This window comes from Cherax quadricarinatus, chromosome 26 (genome assembly GCF_038502225.1).
Source record: "Cherax quadricarinatus isolate ZL_2023a chromosome 26, ASM3850222v1, whole genome shotgun sequence".
NCBI classification, from domain to species: domain Eukaryota; kingdom Metazoa; phylum Arthropoda; class Malacostraca; order Decapoda; family Parastacidae; genus Cherax; species Cherax quadricarinatus.
In genome coordinates, this window is record NC_091317.1 from 15,669 (window position 1) to 25,000 (window position 9,332).

At 44.7% G+C, this 9,332-nt stretch overlaps 1 long non-coding RNA gene across 1 annotated transcript in view; it reads left to right on the forward strand.

The window, feature by feature from the left end:
* The first annotated feature begins 9,185 nt into the window (after positions 1–9,185).
* The window catches only part of LOC128691691 (uncharacterized), a 2,720-nt gene continuing 2,573 nt past the window's right edge, over positions 9,186–9,332 (forward strand). Inside the window, exon 1 of the long non-coding RNA XR_008407463.2 lies at positions 9,186–9,332. This is a non-coding gene — a long non-coding RNA (uncharacterized lncRNA).

The window sequence follows — 9,332 nt, forward strand, 5'->3', positions numbered from 1 at the left end:
GATACTGGTGCTGATGATACTGGTGCTGATGATACTAGTGCTCATGATACTGATGATACTGGTGTTGATGATACTGGTGCTGATGATACTAGTGCTGATGATACTGGTGCTGATGATATTGGTGCTGATGATACTGGTGCTGATGATACTGGTGCTGATGATATTGGTGCTGATGATACTGGTGCTGATGATACTGGTGCTGATGATACTGGTGCTTATGATACTGGTGCTGATGATATTGGTGCTGATGATACTGGTGCTTATGATACTGGTGCTGATGATACTGGTGCTTATGATACTGGTGCTGATGATATTGGTGCTGATGATACTGGTGCTTATGATATTGGTGCTGATGATACTGGTGCTGATGATACTGGTGCTTATGATATTGGTGCTGATGATATTGGTGCTGATGATACTGGTGCTGATGATACTGGTCCTTATGATATTGGTGCTGATGATACTGGTGCTTATGATACTGTTGCTGATGATACTGGTGCTGATGATATTGGTGGTGATGATATTGGTGGTGATGATTCTGGTGCTGATGATACTTGTGCTGATGATACTGGTGCTGATGATACTGGTGCTGATGATGCTGGTGCTGATGATACTGGTGCTGATGATGCTGGTGCTTATGATATTGGTGCTGATGATACTTGTGCTGATGATACTGGTGCTGATGATACTGGTGCTGATGATATTGGTGCTGATGATACTGGTGCTGATGATATTGGTGCTGATGATACTGGTGCTGATGATACTGGTGCTGATGATACTGGTGCTGATGATGCTGGTGCTGATGATACTGGTGCTGATGATATTGGTGCTGATGATATTGGTGCTGATGATACTGGTGCTGATGATACTGGTGCTGATGATACTTGTGCTGATGGTACTGGTGCTGATGATACTGGTGCTGATGATATTGGTGCTGATGATATTGGTGCTGATGATACTTGTGCTTATGATATTGGTGCTGATGATACTGGTGCTGATGATATTGGTGCTGATGATATTGGTGCTGATGATACTGGTGGTGATACTGGTGGTGATGATACTTGTGCTGATGATACTGGTGCTGATGATACTGGTGCTGATGATATTGGTGCTGATGATATTGGTACTGATGATACTGGTGCTGATGATATTGGTGCTGATGATACTGGTGCTTATGATATTGGTGCTGATGATGCTGGTGCTGATGATACTGGTGCTGATGATACTGGTGCTGATGATATTGGTGCTGATGATACTGGTGCTGATGATATTGGTGCTGATGATACTTGTGCTGATGATACTGGTGCTGATGATACTGGTGCTGATGATGCTGGTGCTGATGATATTGGTGCTGATGATACTGGTGCTGATGATGCTGGTGCTGATGATGCTGGTGCTGATGATATTGGTGCTGATGATACTGGTGCTGATGATGCTGGTGCTGATGATGCTGGTGCTGATGATACTGGTGCTGATGATACTGGTGCTGATGATATTGGTGCTGATGATGCTGGTGGTGATGATATTGGTGCTGATGATGCTGGTGGTGATGATATTGGTGGTGATGATGCTGGTGGTGATGATATTGGTGGTGATGACTGTGTTGACAACCTATGTGGGAGGCGAGGTCACTCGTCCTGGCCAGGGTGGTGATGCACTCACCAGGGCTGGACTGTGAGGTATGATGCTCTTTAAACTTCATGATCTCACACACACACACACACACACACACATACACACATACACACACATATACATACACACACACACACACACACACACACACACACACACACACACACACACACACACACACACACACACACACACACACACACACACACACACACACACACACACACACACACACACACACACACACACACACACACACACACACACACACACACACACACACACACACACACACATACACACACACACACACATACACACATACACACATACACACATACACACACACACATACACACATACACACACACACACACACACACACACACACACACACACACACACGCTAACACACACACACACACACACACACACACACACACACACACACACACACACACACACACACACACACACACACACACACACACACACACACACACACACACATACACACACACATGAGAAAGGAGACAGAAACGAGACACTAATCTACAGACCAGTGTCTCTGAAGTGTATAGTATGCAAAGTCATGAAGAAGATTATCACGAGGAGAGTGGTGGAGCACCTGGAACGGAACTAGATTATAAATGACAACCAGCATGGATTGATATATGTGAATGGCATGATGGAAGGGATAGACCCTAAAGTGTCCCTATTCGCAGATGATGTGAAGTTGATGAGAAGAATTAAATCGTATGAGGATTAGGCAGGACTAATCCTCATGAAGATTGGGGAAGGGCAAAGAAGACCGCAGACAGAGTAGAGACTAGGTGGACAAAGACTACAGACCTCACTCAAGGAGAAAGATCTTGGGGTGACCATAACACCGAGCACGTCTTAGGAGGCAAACATCAACCAGATAACTGCTGCAGCATATTAGCGCCTGGCATACCTGAGAATAGCGTTCCGATACCTTAATAAGGAATCGTTCAAGACACTGTACACTGTGTACGTTAGGTACATACTGGAGTATGCAGCACCAGTTTGGAACCCACACCTAGTCAAGCACGTCAAGAAGTTAGAGAAAGTACAAAGGTTTGCAACAAGGCTAGTTCCAGAGCTCAGGGAAATGTCCTACGATGAAAGGTTGAGGGAAATCGGGCTGACGACACTGGAGGACAGAAGAGTCAGGGGAGACATGATAACGACATACAAGATACTGCGTGGAATAGATAAGGTGGAAAGGGACAGGATGTTCCAGAGAGGGGGTCACAATTGGAAGTTGAAGACTCAGAGGAGTCACAGGGATGTTAGGAAGTATTTCTTCAGTCATAGAGTCGTCAGGAAGTGGAATAGCCTAGCAAGTGACGTAGTGGAGGCAGGAACCATACATAGCTTTAAGACGAGGTATGACAAAGCTCAGGAAGCAGAGAGAGAGAGGACCTAGTAGCGATCAATGAAGAGGCGGGGCCGGGAGCTGAGTATCCACCCCTGCAAACAGAATTAGGTGAGTACAATTAGGTGAGTAGAATTAGGTGAGTACACACACACACACACATCCTGAGGAAAGACAGAAGGAACAGAGGGGGCGGATGATTGGCACAGTTCATCAAAAACCGATGGGATTTTGATGAGCTAGAGAGGAGACAGAGGAGAAGCAAGAGACTGCATAATAGGAACACTTCAGTCTGGAGGTCCAAAGGTGGTAATTGCAATGATGTATAACCCACCACAGAGCAGCAGAAGGCCAAGGCAAGAGTATGATGAGAGTAATAGAGCGATGGTTGACACACTGGCTGCAGTGGCCAGAAGAGCTCATGCGAGCAGGGCAAAGCTGCTGATAATAGGTGACTTCAGTCACAAGGAAATTGACTGGGAGAACCTGGAGCCACACGGGAGCCCAGAAACGTGGAGGGCTAAGATGATGGAGGTGGTACTGGAAAACCTCATGTACCAACATGTAAGGGACACTGCCAGGGAGAGAGAAGAGGATGAACCATCAAGACTGGACCTAGTATTCACCTTGAGTAGTGCAGATATTGGGGACATCACATATGAAAGACCCTTCAGGGCCAGTGACCACGTGGTTCTGAGCTTCGAATACATAGTAGAGTTACAAGTGGAGAGGGAAGCAGAAAGGGCAGGGCGAATGAAGCCAAATTACAAGGGAGGGGACTACACAGGCATGAAGAATTTCCTGCACGGGGTTCAGTGGGACAGAGAACTGGCAGGTAAGTCAGTAAACGAGATGATGGAATATGTTACAACAATATGCAAGGAAGCTCAGGAGAGGTTTGCACCCAAGGGAAACAGAAATAATGAGAAAGCCAGGATGAGCCTTTGGTTCACCCAAAGGTGTAGAGAGGCCAAAACCAAGTGTGCTAGAGAATTTAAGATGTATAGAAGGCAAAGGACTCAGGAGAATAAGGAGAACAGTCGTGGAACCAGAAATGAATATGCACAGGTAAGAAGGGAGGCCCAACGAATAAACGCAAATGAATAGCAGCGAAAGCCAAATCTGACCCGAAGCTGTTGTACAGCCACATCAGGAGGAAAACAACAGTCAAGGACCAGGTAATCAGGCTGAGGAAGGAAGGAAGGAAGATCACATGAAACGATCGTGAAGTATGTGAGGAATTCAACATAAAATTCAAAAAAGTGTTCACAGAGGAGTCAGAACCGAGGAAAAAGTGAAGAGGCTGCTAAGCGATCTAGATATCACAAAGGCGATGGGGCCGGATAACATCTTTCCATGGGTCCTAAGAGAGGGGGCAGAGGCACTATGTGTGCCACTAACAACAATCTTCAGCACATCTATCGAAACAGGCTGACTAACTGAGGTATGTAAGACAGAAATTGTAGTCCCAGTATTTAAAAAGGTGACAGACACGAAGCATTAAACTTCAAACCAGTGTCACTGACATGTATAGTATGCAAAGTTATGGAGAAGGTTATCAGAAGAAAAGTGATAGAGCTCCTAGAAAGGAATGAGCTTATCAACGACAGCCAGCACGGTTTCAGGGACGGGAAATCCTGTGTCACAGACCTACGGAAGTTCTTTGACAGGGTGACAGCAGTAGGACAAGAGAGAGAGAGGGGTGGGTAGATTGCATTTTCTTGGACTGTAAGATAGCGTTTGACACAGTTCCACACAGGAGATTAGTGCAAAAACTGGAGGACCAGGCAGTAATAACAAGGAAGGCACTGCAATAGATCAGGGAATACATGTCAGGAAGACAACAGCGAGTCATGGTACGTGGCGAGGTGTCAGAGTGGGCGCCTGTGACGAGCGGGGTTCCACAGGGGTCAGTCCTAGGACCGGTACTGTTTCTGGTATTTCTGAAAGACACGATGGAAGAAATAGACTCAGAAGTGTCCCTGTTTGCAGATGATGTGAAGTTGACAAGAATTCAATCGGACTAGGATCAGGCAGAACTACAAAGAGATCTGGACAGGCTGCAGACCTGGTCCAGCAACTGGTTCCTGGAGTTCAACTCCACTAAGTGCAAAGTCATGAAGATTGGGGAAGGGCAAAGAAGACCGCAGACGGAGTACAGTCTGGGGGAGAGCAGACTACAAACCTCACTCAAGAAAAAGGATCTTGGGGTGAGTATAACACCAGGCACATTTTCTGAGGCGCAGCATACGGGCGCCTAGCAAACCTAAGAATAGCATTCCGACATCTTAATAAGGAGTCATTCAGGACCCTGTACACTGTATACATTAGGTATGATAAAGCTCATGGAGCAGAGAGAGAGAGAGGACCTAGTAGCAATCAGTGAAGAGTCGGAGCCAGGAGCTATGACTCGGCCTCTGCAACCACAAATAGGTGAGTACAAATAGGTGAGTACACACATGCTCATGGAGCAGGAAGAGTGACCGAGTAGCGGTCAGTGAAGAGGCGGGGCCAGGAGCTGTGAATCAACCTCTACAATCACAACTAGGTGAGTACACATTTCTCTAGCCTTAGTTGTCAGGAAGTGGAACAATTTAGAGTGGTAGAGGCGGGAACCATACATAGCTTTAAGAAGAGGTACGACAAGGATCTTGTAGCCGGGAGTGGACCTAGTAGCGACCAGCGAAGAGGAGGAGCCAGGATCTGTGGCTCGACCCCTGCAACTACATATACTGCATGTGAGTACACACAATATACCGAAAAATCTTAAGTGGTTAAACTCCATATCTTTTCTTCTCCTTCTCATCCTCTCCCCATCCCCTTCATCACCCATTTAAATCCTTCCCTCTCCTTCTTCCCTCCTCTTCTGGTGGTAGATCCGGCCACAATATTCATCAGTCTTGAGGAGGCGGAGGCTTGGGCGTTGCCACACTCGTCACCACCGTAAGAAACTTTATTTTAAATATATATATTCTTGCTTTATTTTTTAGTAATATACCAACAATCGTTTCACAGCTTCAAATTCTAGACAACACTATTTATAAAAGTTAAGCTACAAGAGTCATGTTGGTGGGCTGGTGTGTTGGTTACTTAGTTAATGGGGCATAGAGCAAAGCTCACACCTCTGCAACACAACTGTCATCAAAGATTTGTTAAGTTATACCATGAATTAAGGAAAGATCCTGGACTTCACCTTACGACACAGACAAAGTAAATGTGATAGTAATTATGGACAAAGTAGATTATTGGGGAAAAATAACATATTAGAAGAAAGAGGAACTGACGTGCCCCTTAATCTTTAAACGCTTAAAGTAAACTTGGAGTTGGTCTACCGGTGAGAAGATTACTTGAAGGCTTAATAATCCTAGTGTTATGCATAGACTTTAAACCTCGTTAACCAACTATAAATTTCAGCAGCACTTTATATCACTCTTGATGTGTGTGCAGTGCGAGCGATAGTACATATACACTTGAAGAATTACATATCTTAATATGTATACACAGAGAGTTCACTTCAATACCAATATTAGAATTTTCTTTATTAACACATATGCCGTTTCCCACCGAGTCAGGATGACCCTAAAAGGAAGAAACACTTTCATCGTTACTCAAGTCATCACTGTCTTGCCAGAGGCGTGAAGATGCTACAATTCATAAACTGCAACATATCTTCACTCCTCCTTCAGAGTGCAGGCACTGTAATTTCCACCTTCAGAGCTCAAGCCCGGCTACCCGGTTTCCCTGAATCCCTTCAAAAATGTTACTTTGCCCACACTAACAGCACGTTAAGTCATAAAAATCATTTGTCTCCACACGCTCCTCTCTAACGCGATCACGCAGGCTTGCTGGAAGTCCAAGCCCATCGCACGCAAAACCCCCTTTATCCACTTCCTCCATTCTTCCCTAGGACGACCTCTACCTTGCCTTCCTTCCATTACATATTTATACGCCCTCCAAATCCTGTTTTGTTCTATCCTTTCTGAATGTCTGAACGATCTTAACAGCACCTCCTAATCTACAAGCTACGGGTTCTCTGCATTATATTCACACCACACATTACATTCAGACACTACATCTCTACTGCCTCCAACCTTCTCCTTGTTGCAACATTCACCACCCATACTTCACAGCCATATAAGAGCGATGGTACCACTATACTCACGTACATTCCTCTCTGCTTCTATGGATAACGTTCTTTGTCTCCACAGAATTCTCAGTGCCCCACTCATTTTTTTACCCTCATCAATTCTGTGATTCTTTTGTCTTTCATAGACCCATCTGCTGATAAGTCCAGTCCCATATGTATGAATACATTCACCTCCTCCATACTCACTCCCTCCAATCTGCTCTTTCCTATGTTTACTGGCAATTTTCTTCTTGTACATATCCCCCAAATTCGTCCACTAACCTCTGCAACTTCTCTTCAGAATCTTTCAAAAGTACAGTGACATCAGCAGAAATGTAACTGTGACAACTATCATTTTGTGTTATATTCTTTATCTTTTAATACTACACCTCTTCCCAACACCCGACCATTTACTTCTCTTACAGCCTCATCAATAAATATATTAAACACTGCTCAGAATACAATCACTTACAATGAACAATCGCTTAGAATGCGCAAGTTACTGAGCGATTTCTCCAAACCACAACACCAGAAGAGTCAGCGTTTATCACGTAAAGTTCCAAATACTTCTATCTCAAGTGGAACAAAGCAAGACAACGTCACAGCTGTTTTGCTTAGTTCAGCTGGACAGTGAAAGTAAGTAAGACAGCTGGACAGTTGTGTGTCTGGGCTGATTTGGTAATACTGAGAGAGTACTCAAAATTTCCACAAAATTATGTTGTCTCTTTCTGTAATATGGTGAGGAAAACATTACAGCATTACTCAAGTGTGGTGTGACCCAGGTGTGGTGTGACCCAAGTGTGGTGTGACCCAAGTGTGGTGTGACCCAAGTTTGATGTGACCCAAGTGTTGTGTGACCCAAGTGTGGTGTGACCCAAGTGTGGTGTGACCCAAGTGTGGTGTGACCCAAGTGTGGTGTGACCCAAGTGTGGTGTCACCCAAATGTGGTGAGCCAAGTGTGGTGTGACCCAAGTGTGGTGTGACCCAAGTGTGGTGTGTCCCAAATGTGGTGTGAGCCAAGTGTGGTGTGACTCAGGTGTGGTGTGACCCAAGTGTGATGTGACCCAAGTGTGGTGTGGCCCAAGTGTGGTGTGACCCAAGTGTGGTGTGACCCAAGTGTGGTGTCACCCAAATGTGGTGTGACCCAAGTGTGGTGTGACCCAAGTGTGGTGTGACCCAAGTGTGGTGTGACCCAAGTGTGGTGTGACCCAAGTGTGGTGTGACCCAAGTGTAGTGTGACCCAAGTGTGGTGTGACCCAAGTGTGGTGTGACCCAAGTGTGATGTGTCTAAGTGTATATATACACCGAGTGACGTGTTTCTCCTTGTTTATATTGACTGAGCTAAATGTAATGTCTTTGTCAAGGTTAAATACACCGTTAGGCATGTATCTTTCAGTGTTGTTATGTTGATAATCTACTTTAATCCTTAATTTAGGGATTAAAGTGTCTTTGATGGTGTATAGATTTACACAGCTATAACAACCCTTAATAAGCCAACTAGTTCCTCTTCAAGGATTAAAACATTCTTGATAGCGTACAGCTTTAGTGACCCTCTTGTAGTCGATAGGCTTTAAACCTAACAAACGAATTAACACATAAACTATAGCAGCTGATGTAAACAAAGAAGCTCCGGTGAACAGTATCAACAAATTAATGAATAAGATACATGTGCAACACCTGGGTATCCTTATTATCAAGTTTTGCCCACCACTGGTTTTTGCAGTTCGTTACATAGATAACATAATGAAGACAGAGGATGATGAGATAATTACTCAGTCCCTTGATTAAATTAACTGATTAAGTCTGACTGCTTCATCCTCCACTGTCTCCGGTGTGTAATCTCTGTATTGAACTTAAAGACACTCATTGGCGAAACGTCTTGATAATAAAGATACCCATGTATTGTGTATGTCTTGTTCAAGAGAGAGGACCTCCATGGAAGTCATGATGGAGCAGAAACTGGAGGCTGGACAGGAACCTGGAGAAACTTACTTATGAACAGACTCCGAATATTCCAGTTATATTGCGCATTAGCTCGTCCTTTTAGCCTTCAAGAGGTTTACTGAGGTGACAGGAGGAGATTCAACTGATGGAGCAGCCTTGAGGAACTCTCAGTATATATATGGCAGAACCGTCGGCTTACAGTCAGTTCTCTCACATTCTGCAATAATG